The following is a 15,142-nucleotide window of genomic DNA, read 5'->3' on the forward strand; positions in this document are numbered from 1 at the left end:
TGTGCCGGGACTTTGTTCCCCACTCGTGTCATGCGTACCATGCAGGGACGAAGGGCCCTGCTGAAGGGTTAATGTCCCCTTGACTTCCAGGAAGAGACTGAAATGTAGCAACAGCCCTTACAGGCGCTCGCAATACTCACCCAGACCTTTCATCTGGGAGAGTCATACACGAGGGACAAGGCATTTTTATAAACGTACAGTGACTCATCATGTCCCCACTTTGGCCCATATGGTCCACCGTAGGGTGACTTGGTGAGTAGTGTACTCAACCAAGTAGTCATTATCCTTATGACCGCTATAAATGTTGTTTGATAGGGAGTGGTACATTCTGCCTACACACGACAAATATTAGTACTAGTCATTATAAGGGACAAGCCTGAGGCTGATTGCCTTCGGTGAGGAGGTGCCTTTGCCTGGATGAGCGTTAACAGTATAGCAACCATGGGCCCATTTGTAGTTTTTGAGACACCATGGACAGCAACCACCTCCCCAATTCTTCCTCATTAACAGACAATGAAGCAGACCGCACAAGTTAGTCTACAAGTGATTCCCTGGGACCACACAATTCAGCTTACTATCAATTTCTATGGAATCATTGAAAATTCCACTAATTGTTCTATGAGATCCTCATCCTTTCTCTTCCAGAAAGCTGTGTCTCTGATGTAGCCCATATTGTCACCAATATTTTAAGAGCTGGGAAGCTTTAAGAGCTGAGATTTTACTCTACAAGTTAGCCTGGCTTGTCACCGTTTAAAGGACACTGGTAGCTGATACAAGATGCTGAGTCAGAAACAGAGGACTTTTATTCATAGCACTGCAAGCAGTATAAGCGCCGGCATATTTGTGTTAGATTCCCCTGCATCCAATTCCCACAGGGAGACATGGATGGGGCCAGGTGAATGTGGGGGACACACAGTTTCATTATAGGAGAGTAACCCTGAGCTTAGGCAACCCAAATCTTTTATATTGTACAGTAAGTGTAGCTCTTCAGTACTTCAGAGGGAAACGTTATCTCTGTTCCAATGCTGTTCTATACAAACATCCTTGAAAAGATAATCTGGAAAAAAGGCAGTCAGTGCCTCTACTCACAAGACATGCATAAATGTGAGATCCATGAAGAATTGTTTCCCTACAATAGTCATATAAATAAATACATTCAATAAAATAGTAAGGGCTGAGATAAAAATACTCAAAAGGCGCTTAAAACGGATGTTCATTATTTTTGTTGATACTTTTTTTTTTTTTAATTTATTTCTTTTTAAGGAGGGCGCAGCTCAAAGTAGCCCATGATGTGGGGATCGAACTGGCAACCTTGGTGTTATTAGCACTATGTTCTAAACAACTGAGCTAACTGGCCACCCTGTTGATACTTTTTAAAACACACTCTCCCCTCAGTAAATTAACTTTTTTGAAAGATATTTGTGTGTAAATTGAGGAATTAGTGTAACAATAAAATAGGAGACTAAAGAGAAGATGTTTATAATTAGTAAATACATCAGGTTTTGGGGTTTTTTTTTTTTGCATGTTTTTGCTTTTCTTTCTTTCTTTCTATTTATTTATTTATTTATTTATTTATTTATTTATTTATCCATTCATTCATTTATTTTTATTTGCCTCGTATCCTGGCGCTTGAGGATAGAACTGGCGGATAGCCGTTGGCACCGAAGTCATGACGCCCAGAGGGGCGGAGCCCTTTCCCTCTGCCTCCATACATTACGGGGATGAGACCGCACACCCGATCCCCGCCAAGAAGAGGAGGGTTGCTTTTTTTCTTAACTGATTGGTTCCTAATAACTATTGAGTGCTAACTTCCTATGCTATTACTTTTAGGCTATTCGTATAAATAAGATGAAAAATAAATAGATTTTGACCACAGACAACCACTTCTCCGTACAGAAGAGTACTGAGCGGCCCCAATGCCAAGGCACCAGCCTCGGAGCTGCCTGCCTGCTCCACCGCCCCCAGCCCGGGCCTCCCTGAATCCCTATCAAAAAAGACTTCGTGTGTGTCCTCTTCCCACTTCAATAAAAGAGTTTTTTATTCTGGAAAAAAAAAAAAATCTTTCCTACTGTGTCATTTAAAGTTACACTGAGAAAATTAGAAAGTAATAATAAAGTTAACAAAATCTGGAAATGAAGGTGGAAGGGCAAAACTATTTAAAATAATATTTGATCTTCCTATTTCTATGAACATTTGGTGCTCCCAGGAAAGTTTCTTAACATTTCCAAGGAGATACTGACAAAGACGATAATTTCTATTAGTTCAGGGATCAAAAGTACAGGGCACAGAAAAAAGGAACTGACAGGTTTAATTATTCAGATAAACCTCTTCCCCTCCTCTCTGTCATAAAATGTCTGTAAACCTGGCCTGTCCTTTAGTTGTGAAATTTATTTGGTTATCACCTATTGAATGCTTACTATGTATAATGCATATTTAAGACTCTGCGTCAAAGGTGGTCTTGGTAAGGTTGATAAAATGTAAGTAAAATTAGCTAAATGGACACGTGTGCTCCAATGTTCATTGCAGCTTTGTTTACGGTGGCCAAGACATGGAAACAACCAAAATGTCCTTCGATAGATGAATGGATAAAGAAGTTGTGGTATATATACACAATGGAATATTATTCGGCGGTAAGAAAAGATGATATAGGAACATTTGTGACAACATGGATGGATCTTGAGAGTATAATGCTAAGCGAAATAAGTCAGACAGAAAAAGCAGAGAACCATATGATTTCACTGATATGTGGTATATGAACCAAAAACAACGAAAGAACAAGACAAACAAATGAGAAATAAGAACTCATAGACACAGACAATAGTGTAGTGGTTACCAGAGGGTAAGGGGAGTGGGAGGTGGAAGATGAGGGTAAGAGGGATCAAATATATGGTGATGGAAGGAGAACTGACTCTGGGTGGTGAACACACAATGGGATTTACAGATGATGTAATACAGAATTGTACACCTGAAATCTATATAATTTTACTAACAATTGTCACCCCAATAAATTAAAAAAAAAAAAAAGCTAAATGCCATTAGAGTGCCATGAGAACTCAGAGTATAAAAGGAGTGTGTCTAAGAGACAGTGCAAGGAGAGGCTTTATGTTACAGAGGTTAAGAGCAAGGACCCTGGAGCCAGACAGGACTGGGTTCAGAACTCAGATCTGCCACTTACTAATTGGTCAAATTACATAATCAGCCTGTGTCTCAGTTCCCTTATATGTAAATGGGGATAATAATAATACTTGTCTCAAAGGGTTGTTGTGAGAATTAAATGACTTGTTATATACAAAGCACACAGCACAGTTCTAAGCACAAAGCTAAGTGCTCTAGAAGTTCAGCTGTCGTTGTTGTTATATATAATTATGGGGGTCAGAAAAGGGATTGTGGATGGGGAGGCTTTAGTGGTGACCCTGGTCAACAACAGGGAATGAAATGGAGTCAGTGGAGACACTCCATAGCCGACAGCCCAGCTGAGGCACCAAGAGGACACGTGTCCTTGCCTCTTGCTCTGCGGAGGGTTACACACAGACACTCTACCTGCTGCCCTGAGTCTATGGCACAGGTTGCTTATGCACATGCATGCATTTGAATAGAAATAGTCTTGAGGGATGTACCCAAGTGATTTTCCCTGAGTCGTGGAATAATGGGTGATGTTTATTTTCTTCTTTTTGTTTATCTATACTTCCTAATTATTAAACAATTAATACATAATGTTATAACAGGAATACATGAAAACATATTTTTAAAAGCCATTATTCATTAAATACTTCACATTTGTTGATAAAAATTTTGTTTCTATTCTTTTCAAGCAAGAGGCATGTAGAAATTTGTGACTGTGATGAACCAGGAATTCGCTATAAGGCTGGCATGTAAGTGCCAATCTCTGAGCTAGTGAGTAAGCTTAGCTAGTATCTCAAGGTGGCAATGTGACCATAATTTATTACATGATTCCATGTAATTCTTACAACACAACAGATAGATTTTATTGTTTCAATTTTACAGACAAAAAAAAACTGACAGTATTATATACTATGTTGTTAAACAAAAATTTGGGAATCAGAATATCATGGGCCTAGTACTAGGGTTTTCAGCCTCAGCACTATTGACACTTTGGATCAGATAATTCTTTGTTGTGGGGGGTTGTCCTGGGTATTGCAGGATGTTTAGCAGCACCCCTGGTTTCTACTCACTAGATGCCAGTAGCATCCCTCTCTCCACAGGTTGTGACAAGGAAGAATGTCTCCAGACATTGCCAAATGTCCTCTGGTTGAGGACCACTGGTCTAGTGTATCCTATTCATTAACCATGAATGTTAAACCCTAAAAATTCAAGATATAAGCCTCAAACCATTTCAGCACTTGACTTCCATAGGGCCTTAGTTCTGCAAGTAATTCTAATGAATGTTGTTGAAAATGTTGATGATGAAAACAGGTATTATGATATAATGAACATATTTGGCATAAATACTTTTCTATCTTTTCTATTATTTCCACCCGAATGTGGATCAAGTGGAATGAGCCTTTTTAAGACTTCTCATCCATACTGTCAAATTGCTGACCATAAAAGTTGTACCAAATTACATTTCCACAACAATGTAAGAGATTCTATTTTATCACACTCTCACCAACGTTGGCTGTTATGTATATATTTAGATCTTTGCTAATATAAGCTCTTATTTATATTTATATATTATTTAATTTATAAATATTTATATTGCCTTATATTTTTGAGCATTATTAAGAGCAAACATTTTCCCATATGTTTTAGTAAGTGGTGGTATTTTTTCTTTTCTCAATTGTGCTTTTTGCTCATTAGTGTGTTGGGGTTTTATTGTTTTTATAAATTTGTCTGAGCTCTTTATATTATGTAACCTAGATAGCATAAATTTCTATCTCTCCAGAAGCTCATATAAAGCATTTGAGCTTAGACTTTATAAAGTTTTGGGCAGATGGCAAAGGATGTAGATCACAGCAATTGAAGCAAATCTCAAATGTAGTTCTAAACACTCCTATTTTTATAAAACTTTTATCATATTGCTTTCTTTTTTCTCTTCTCCCTTTACTTCCCTATGCCTTCCGGGCCTGTTTTCACCCCTCCCCCAATTTCTATTCCTTTCCAATCTCTGTTGGAAACTAGTACAGTTACATATTTGGTTTCTTTGTCTCCATTTACCTAAACTCTCAGTATATCTTCCATTCCAATAGTTTATCAAGGTATTTTCCTAAACAAGGACATTTCCTTTTCTAAGGGGAATACCAGTACCGACTTTCAAGATATGAGGTGTGATCAAACAATATAATGAATGGTTAAACTTAAAAAAATGTATTACAGTAAAAGACGCATTGCCATTAATCCCCCTCAAAATACTCCTCCTCACTTAGAACAAACTTATAGCATCATTCTTGCCACTTTCTGAAGCAGTTCTGGAAATGCTCTTTTGTGTCTTTAATTGTGCTGTCATGGCTGCCTTGATGTTCTGAATCATTTTAACTTTGGGGAAGAGCCAGAAGTTGCACGGTGCCAGATCTGGTGAATAAGCTGGATGAGGACACACCATAAATTTTTTTGAAAAATTTATTTATTTTTTATTAGTTTCAGGTGTACAAAGCAACATAATAGTTAGACATTTAAAACCTTCATAAAGTGATAACTCGCACCCCAAATTATTACCCCTCTGGCATTGTATATGCTGTTACAATTCCATGGACTATCTTCCCTATGTTGTACTCCACATCCCGTGACTACAGATACCTAGTATATATTTAGTTATATTGACATTCAATGTTATTCTACTCCAGCTTCAGGTGTATTCTGGCGTATAGCACATTGGTCAGGCACCTACACAATCTATGATGTGATCCCCCTGATAAAGTCCAGCTGATAAGTCCAGTGCCCATCTGGTACCTTACATGATCTTTACAACATTGTTTTTGTTTTTCAATTTTTTTTTTTTATTGGGGAATATTGGGGAACAGTGTGTTTCTCCAGGGCCCATTAGCACCAAGTCGTTGTCCTTCAGTCTAGTTGTGGAGGGTGCAGCTCAACTCCAAGTCCAGTTGCCGTTTTCATTCTTTAGATGTGGGGGGGTGCAGCAACCTTGTGGGAATTTAATCGGCAACCTTGTTGTTGAGAGCTCGTGCTGTAACCAACAGAGCCATCCGGCAGCCCTGAACAACATTGTTGATTATATTCCCCATACTGTATTAATTACCAGTTTGTATTTCTTAATGCCTTCACTTTTTTCACCCTGCCCCCAACCTCATTTCCATCTATCACCCTGATAGATCTAGTATCTATCTGGTATCATACCTAGTTATTACAATATTATTGACTATATTCCTTATGCTATACTTTATATCCCCATGACTACTGAATAACAACCAATTTGTATTTCTTAATCCCTTCCCCTTGCACCCATCCTTAACTCCCCTCTATTTAATAGAAATTGCCATATACCAGAAGCAATGTGTGACCTGGAGCCTTTCGTTGTGATCAAAATGTACGGTGAATGCTGCTGCTGAGTGCCATCCAATGGAGGCAGGGATCTTTAATACAGGAAGCGTCACGTCGAACCTTCATAACAGTGTGTGACAAGTTTCAACTTGTTCACTGCAGTCAGTCGGGTATGAGTTATGGTTGAGAGAAGTTGTGTTTTAAAGTGTGCCGTAAATCATCCCCCATCATGACAACGCACTGTGTCATCATCACTTCTGGTATACGGCAGTTTCTGACAAAAATAAAACACAACACATTATGGTGTATTCTCATCCACTTTATTCACCAGATTTGTCACCATGAGACTTCTGGCTCTTCCCCAACGTCAAAATAATTCAGGACATCAAGGCAGCCACGACAGCACAACTAAAGACACTCACGAAAGAGGACTTCCAGAACTGCTTCAGAAAGTGGCAAAAATGATGGGATAAGTGTGTTCAAAGCAAGGGGGGGAGTATTTTGAGGGGGATTAATGGCAATGTGTCTTTTACTATAATAATTTTTTAAAAAATTTAAACATTCATTGTATTGTTTGATCACACCTCATATTTTGATATTGGAGGGGGGTGAAAAATAATTTTGATTACTATTGTGCTATCAAACACTTTCCCCAATTTAATTAAAACATTTATCTTTTTCCCTTGAGAAAATAAATCTTCTCTATGCATTTCTTCAGTGCTTTAAGCTTAAAAGGTGCTTCCAGATGGGGAGTATTTAGATTGTTAGAAATGGAAGAAAAGGTGTGGCATGCCTGTTATACATACTTAGATATCTATTATAGTCTTACGAACAGCATAGAAAAGTGTAAAACACATTCTCTTACTATTAGAAGCCATTAGAAAGCAATTATGCCCTGCTTATATTAAACATGCTTGCTAGATTTTTAAATGAGATATGCTCGGCCTCCTAATAGTAGTTAGAGCTAACATTTGTTGAGCACTACATTATACTGCCTCTCGGGATAACACAGTGTTTAACACATTGGAAAGTGTCAGGAATAGATGCACTTGAATTTAAAAATTAAACAAATGAGATGAAAATTGTGTTTTAGGCCCATACACAAGCATAAAGAAACCAAAAGATTTCAAATGCAGACCTTAAAATTGCACTGTCCAAAGCAGTTGCCACTAGCCCCCTGTGGGTATTTACATTTTAATTAAAGTGAAGTAAATTTTAAAATTTGTTCTTTAGTCACACCAACCACACTTCAAATGCTCAATAGCCACATAAGGCTAGTGGGTACCATCTGGACAGCACACAATAACATTACCATCATTGAAGAAAGTTTGATTGGACAGACTTTCTAACAAAATATTGGCTTTAGGCCCATTTTATGATGCTAGATAAAGCCTTTGGAATTCCTGACAAGTTTCCAAAGCTGAGTTATGGAACTGGTTGTCAGAATTTCCTGAACTTCATTCAAAATTGGTGAAAAGCATTAGGTTGGAGATAGTTTGGTTGGTTGTTACTTTCTGTCCAACCTAATACTAAGGCTCTAAGAAATTCTCTGGTGAATTTCTGCAGGGACTCAACAGCAAAAAAGGTATAGGATAGGTCAGAAAACCTGGGTTCTACAATATACCGTAATAATGGCCACAATTTACTGGGTGTTTCCTATGTGCCAGACACTGTGCTAAATACATACTTTATTTAATCCTCACAGTAATTCTGTAAGGTATGTATTATTACCACCATTTTACAGGTAAAAGAGCTGAAGTTTAGATGCCTAAGGTCACACAGCTAGTCAGCAGTGAGGCCGGGATTTAAAACCAGATATATTTATTCCAGTGCTAAACTCTGACCTCTGGTTCTTCACTTTCCTCATCTGTAAATCTAAAAGGACTAAATTAGAATACCACAAAGTTCTCTACCATTTCTACAACTATGTTCTAAATTAGAATAATGCTACCTACCTTCCCAAATCAATGAAATACGCAGGGTTCAGAAGAGCGGCTTGCTTGCTACCCAACTCCCAAAAGCTATGCTTTCTCCCCTCCTTCCTTGGTTTGTCCTTCCTTTGTCCTTCCTTCCTTGGTTTACCATTTTGTGATTTCAACTATTTATTATGTTTACCGTACACCACACATATCCCTGAACTAGATAACATAACTAGATAACATGCTCAAGGAGTGATTGGCTCTGGTAGATAATCCTAAAAACACTAGCACAATGCCTAGCGCACAGCAAATGCTCCATGGACGTTTATGGAATTAACTTGAAGTGGACTGGAAGGAAAATGTCAATCAGCTGAAGCGGACTAGCAGGGCCATTACTCAGAAAACGGGGCTGTCTGAACAAAACCGCTAGTGGCAAAGCCTGTGTAGGGGCTGGAGACAAGTTCTGACCCGCAGAAACCTGAAGTGGGATAACGTTAGGGATGGTGGCGGCGACGTTCACAGTGGGCGAACGAGACTCCGCGCAGACACTGGCAGAAGCGTGAAACCCCACCCACCCCGGAACAGCGGCCGCCAGCCCGGACTCCCGGGTCTCCCAGGTTTCCCGGGAGCCTCGCAGCCCAGCCCCTCTTGGGAGGTCGCGGCAGTAGCTGCGGCTGCGCAGTGGCGCACACGTCAGCGGAGCGGCGCGCGCTGCGGTCAGCTGACTGCTTCTGTTGGCACGTGACTGACTCCGTGGGCGCTGGGGTCGAGGAAGCCGTAAGGCCGGAGCTTAGGTTCGGGAGGGATGGAGCGCTGAGCCGTTAACGTCTGCCAGGCTGTCTGCCTCCGTACCTGTTACTGCTGCCACTTCCTCGTTTGGCACCTTCCTGGGTCAGTAAGCGATGGCTACCTGGGCTGGGCAGTTCCGGCCTGGCCGAAGCTTGCGCTGCGGTCGCCGCCTGGGGGGGATTGGGGGCGGGCGCGAGGGCCTAGGCTGTGTCTTTGGGGATGGCTGGGTGGCTGTGTCTGGTTTCTCGGCATCGGTTCTTCTCAATCTTGGGCCTGGGTTCCGTCTCGTAAGAAGAGGAAGGAGGAAAAAGGAGAGTACCTAGGGGGTACTCAATGGCAAAGGCAGAAAGGAGAAACACTGCGGGTCTGGGACATTTCTCCTTGCTGTGTGTGTGTGTGGGGGGGGGAGGAGGTCGGGTCACAGTGAATCCACACCCCCTTGATTGAGGGGGATGAAAGATGACAGTGGCCCAGATGAGGACCTGGGGTGGTGTGTGTGAGCTCACAGCGAACGCAAGAAGCCTTCACTGAGTGTACGCGCTGAAGTGTAGGGGATAGCAGTTTAAAGGGTCTAGAAGCCCCTCCTTGCAAGCAGAGGGTCCCAACAGAGGACGCAGAATCCTTGTAGACGTGAAGAACAAGGATCCAGAGAATTGAAACCATTCGTTATTAGAATGGGGGAAGGGTAGGCAAGACATCTCTGAAAAGGATCTTGAGGGGAAGAGTCACAAAAGGCAAATTGAATCACCGGAGAAACAGGAGTAAGGGGAAGCCAATATTCTCTTCAGAGGAAAACTCTTGTATGTTAGGGAAAAACCAAACGCTTGGTTGAGTGCTCATTGCTTAGCACTGCTCTGGGAGTGGAGAAAGGAGGTGTAAACAGTCCAGCCTTAGGAGCTTGCGCCAGAGTTGGGAAGATAAGTCACACACAAACGACACATTGAAGTACAGTGAGGTTATATGTAATTAGCAAAAAGGGAGTGCGAAGTGCTTTGAAGTTAAGGCGCAGACACAGGTGGATGAACCAGCACTATCAAGAACTGTTGTGGAGGAAAGATAACTGGAGTTGGGTCTTGGCAAGCCAGTGGGATTTGAACAGGTAGAAAGAAATGGGGGAACATTTTCCATAGGCATGGACAACCACAGGATTTGAAGGCCTGAAGATGAAAAAGAGTGCTTCCAGGGGAGCCAAAAGACCAGGTTGGCGGTGGATTTGAATTGCAGGGAAGTGGGAAATAAAGTTGGGGTCAGGTAATGAAGACTTGAATGACACTCACTTACTTATTCATTTGACTAATATGTATTGAACTATGTACTAGGTACTGTGCTGGCGCTAGGGTTGAGAAAACAGGGTCTCTCTCATAGATCTTATCGTCAGGAGGAGGAGATGGATTTTAATAAATAGTCATGCAAGTGTGAAATTTGCTTCAAAGGAATAACAGTGGAGTGAAATAGTTTATAAAGGACATGGCCTTTGCAGAAGGTTCGAAGAAGGCTTTTCAGAGGATATGACTTTTGAACTGACATCTGACAAGCATGTGAAGGTGTATGTGAAAACCTTCCCGGCGGAGGGGACAGCATATGTCAATGCCCTGGGATGTGAGGAGGAATAGTTTCTGAGAAGTTGTGGGAGGACTAGCATGGCTGAATTGGGAGGGAGCTGTGTGAGGGAAGCAGGTGGGGGAAGGCTGCGGTCAGGCCCAGCAGGGCTTTTATTCCTAAAAGCAGAGGGAAGCCAATCAAGATTATAGGCAGTGAAGTGAGTCAGAGGTGGGTTGGAAAATAAAATTTTGTTGAGAATGTGGAGGCTGCAAAACTGAATGAGGGGAGATCGCCTTGTTGTAATGCCACCAAGAGATGGTACAACAGTTTAAACTGTTTCCTGTAGGAAGCGAAGGGCCTCGGAAAGATTGGAAGGCAAGATACCTTATTTCTTCCCTAAGGAATTAAGGAGAATGTTTAACTATACTCACTTTTAGAGAGGCTAAGGTAGGGAAGGGAAAGCATAATTAGATTATATTTGCACCCTTCACTGAGGGTTGTTATAACTACCCCCTAAGCAGTCCAGAAATACACAGGGGAGGCTGGATCCATTTGGGGTTGATGGGAGACTCCTTTGCAAAAATCTGTTTGGCCTTCAAAATTATCCTTTGATAATGTCATCTACTCCAGAATACCTTTTTTATTGAATAGTAGAATATATTTTATTGAATAGTAGTTAGTCACAGGTAGGACTCGATTACCTTTTAATATTTGTTCTCATAAGTCTTTGAGAGTAAGTAGATGAAAATGCTATTCATTGTGTAGATAGGAACCTATCTAAGGACTTTGGAACGAGAAACAGATAAAGTGATTTAAGTCTGGCTTAACTTTCACAGTCTTCTGACTGCTGGCGTATGTTCCTCTACATAGTACTTAGCACAATCACATCTAGAGAGAAAAGTGAGTTTCTTGAAGTGCATTGTAAAGTTTGGTTCAGAACTTTTACTGAACTTTTTCTAGTAGGACAGCTCAGGTGTTTTGGCAGTGGTGGTCAGAGCTTTAAAAACTGCTTTTCTGTAAGCTTGGGTAAAGCTATTCAGTTTACAGTTCAGCTGGAGGCAATAATGAGCAATAAAGGTGAACTGAAAATGCTCAGGTTGTCAATCACAGTTCTTTTGGCAAGAAACAGGCCTCAAATGTGCTGAACACTGAGCCTCAGGATTGTGTCTCAGCACTCCCAGATCTTTTTCTCTCTTGGTATGTCTTACAGGGACTAGATAAAACCTAAGGAAACAGTACTTGGGAGCTGACTAAGGTAAATGCTGAGAGCTAGGTAGTTAGTGTAATTCTGATTTTAAAACTGGGCAGGAAATACTCATTTTTTATTTTTAGGAGCCTCGTTTACATTAGTTTTTACAACCTAAAAAGAAACTTGGGCTTCAAAAATCTGATTCTCTGATTCCCCCTCCTCCCCCACAACTTTTGAAGTAATTCCATTGGCCAAAGAGCAAAACTGGAATGCCAAAATAAACCTTTGCGAAAGGGTCTCCTTGTAGTCCGTCAGTCCCTAAACAGTCAGTCTTCCTTTTGAACTTGAGTCTGCTTGGGGGTAGCTACATACAGTTTTGACTAAGTACCTCCTAATTACATTTTGTTCTTGCTGATATTCTAATCTGTCTGTAAGAGGAAACCTTTTTTCACCCTTTGGATGTGGATTTTTATACAACTTCAGTTGTAAACTAATTCATGTTAGATTCCCATTTCATCGATGTTTTTAAGACATAGTAGAGTACCCTTGGAAAGAGAGCTCAGGCAATGAACCAGGGCAGTCTAAAATTTCCTTTTGGCATGTGTGATCCTTGAAACTTGAAATTTCAATCTGTATTCTTGATAATGAAACACAGTTATTTTCTAATGGGAAATCTACTTCTAATGGTACATCATTGTGCACATCTGTACATTTACTGAGTTCAAAAAGGAGCCAGGTGGGCAGTAGACGAGAGGTGCTTTGGTTCCATCATAGGATAAAAGATGGAGCATTAGCTCTTTATTTAAAAAGAGGTGTGCGCGTGTGTATTTGAAAATAAAATGCCAGGTAAGTGCAAAAATGGTGTCATATAAAAAGAGATTGATGTATCTTTTGAGCAAACTATTAATGAATGGGAAGTTACTCCTAAATTAAGCTGATTAACAGGTGGATTACTTTACCATGAAAGGTTTTTTTTTTTTTTTTTTTTTTTTATGAACCAGGCTATAGTTTAGTGTTTCTCTGTGGGTGCTATTGGCATTTGGACAAATTGTCCCTTGTTTAGCCTCCATCCACTAAATCCCGATAGTGACCCTCACTGTGGGACACCTAAAATGCTCCCATTTATTTATTTCCAAACTCCTCTTGTAGGAAAGAGGTACCATTTGGTTGCAAAACACCTCATGTGGTACCATCATTTATTTGTTGGACAGATAGCTGAATGCTTGTTAATGACAGGTAATGACAGGCACTCTCCTAGATGTTGGGAATGTAGAAGTTAAGAGTAGTATTTAAATAAACTAGCATGTAGAATGGATGCAGTCACTAGCTGTGTGACCTTGGGCAAGTAATTGCTTTAACTGTTCTCTCATCTGCAAGTGGGGGTAGTGAGAACATCTTTGGAGGAACTAAGTACAAAATTGCTTAGCATGTTAAAGTGCTTATTACATAATACATATTCAATAAGTTGTGGTTACCAGTAAACAATCTCAAGCTTACTAAAGTGACGTATTGAGGAAAACTAACATGTTTTTAGTCTTTAACTTGATGAATTTCAGGCTAGAATACATTGTGTTAGAGATAGCAGTACCTTTGAGTAGAAATGGTATTGTGATCCAGTCCCTATTCTAAAATACCAGCCTGAAAGAAAAGGGAAGTAACTTTCTGGGAGCTATGAGTGTAGACTCAGGGAATCCCCTGGCATGGAAGGAGTTGTTTGCCCCTTGGGTCATTGCTGAGTTGCCTGTGGCAGAGGAAGTCTCTGGGAGCTTAGAAGCTTCTCATGGTTACTTTCAGTAGCAGGTGTCCAGTTCCCTCCTTGGCATGTCTACCCGTTTATCTAGCTTTACCAGAAATTACAAAAAATTTTCTAACATTTAAAATCCTCTGTATTCTGTGCTTCATAAATTAAAATAAATTGTGCATTCTTGAGCAGAGCAAGAGTTTACCCAGATTTTGTTTTGCTGTGTACTTGATTTCATATATCATATTGCTTTTCACTTTTTAAGCTTGTAAGCTTCTACAGAAAGCCTGTAAAAAGTGGATTGGTATATTTAAGGTTTCTAAACTCCACAGAACAAAAATCATTTCTGTATTATAGGACTAACAGTAGTGTGTGATTCTTGATAATGATGATACAACATTTAGCCATCTTATTAAAGTATATTTGCCATTTCTTGTAACATTCACTATATAATCACTATATAATCATGGAAATGCCTGTTTTAGTACAGTGGTTCTGACACCTGACTAATCATCTGAATTACTTGAGGGACTTAATAAGAAAATAGAAGAAAAAGAATCTTGGGTCTCACCCACTGTAGATTCATGGAATATAGGAGCAGAAAAAGATCCTGGATATCATAATCCAGTCCTCTTCGTTTTACAAATGAAATTTCTGCAGACAATGACACACAGAGCTGGGATTCGATTCCAAGTGTTCATATTCTCAGTGCAGTGCTCTGGGCATTACATTGTGCTTCCTGAGGTTGGCATTTTGGTTTTCTCTGGCAATGAGATAGAAAGGCTATTACCAACCTTGATCTCGAGCTTCAGACATAGCTACTACTAACCTGCTATGCCCTTCTCTTTGGTATTCTCTCTCCAGGATTCTTTGTTAGCGTGCCGTTTAATGGTCTCTAAACTTTTCAGTATTTTCAAGTGTGAAGATACCACCCTACCTTTTTAAAAAAAGCGTGGGTTTTTTGGGGGATAGTTTTTACATATATTAATTCATTATTTTAAAATTAAGAAACAAGTATACAGAAAGAATGAAAGCATTCATAATCCACTCCCAGGAGGTAATTTTTAACAGTTTTAAAAAATAATTTAATGTTTATACCTATACATATTCTTGTTTCCTTTCTTAAAGTTGGAAAAGCTGGGCCAAAGGGTGTGCACATTTTTATGGCTCTTGATAAATATTGACAAACTGCCTTTCAGAAATTCCTCCCCCCTTGTTTTAATCACAAAAATTTTTTAGGCTCTCATGTAATACAATTTTAGATTGAGTACATATTAATGATGGCAAGTTATTATATATTTATTAATGCTTTTAAATGAATTTATATTTTATCAATCATGATAGCATGCCATACATTTGCAAATTAATGACATGTGTGCATATGTGTGGGACGTTTATTCAAGCTGCATCTGTTCTTTTTATTTTTAACAAAATGGAACATTGTTCCCCCTTATTACCAAAGCAGTACATGTTCATTGTAGTCTTCATTCTTCACAAATACAGTAT

At 39.9% G+C, this 15,142-nt stretch overlaps 1 protein-coding gene and 1 non-coding gene across 2 annotated transcripts in view; one reads left to right on the forward strand and one right to left on the reverse strand.

Annotated features, from left to right (window-relative positions):
- Window positions 1-1,615: 1,615 nt before the first annotated feature.
- On the reverse strand, window positions 1,616-1,759 carry LOC117034239 (small nucleolar RNA SNORA57). The gene has a single exon (XR_004425051.1). It is a non-coding gene; the product is annotated as a small nucleolar RNA SNORA57 (small nucleolar RNA).
- A 7,305-nt stretch (window positions 1,760-9,064) lies between these two features.
- The window catches only part of ATP6V1C1 (ATPase H+ transporting V1 subunit C1), a 35,429-nt gene continuing 29,351 nt past the window's right edge, over window positions 9,065-15,142 (forward strand). The window contains exon 1 of the mRNA XM_033126650.1: window positions 9,065-9,266. The gene's annotated coding sequence lies outside the window, so the exon portion shown is untranslated. The remainder of the gene's footprint in view (window positions 9,267-15,142) is intronic.

The sequence above is a fragment of the Rhinolophus ferrumequinum genome, chromosome 14 (genome assembly GCF_004115265.2).
Source record: "Rhinolophus ferrumequinum isolate MPI-CBG mRhiFer1 chromosome 14, mRhiFer1_v1.p, whole genome shotgun sequence".
In the NCBI taxonomy this organism is placed as follows: Eukaryota; Metazoa; Chordata; class Mammalia; order Chiroptera; family Rhinolophidae; genus Rhinolophus; species Rhinolophus ferrumequinum.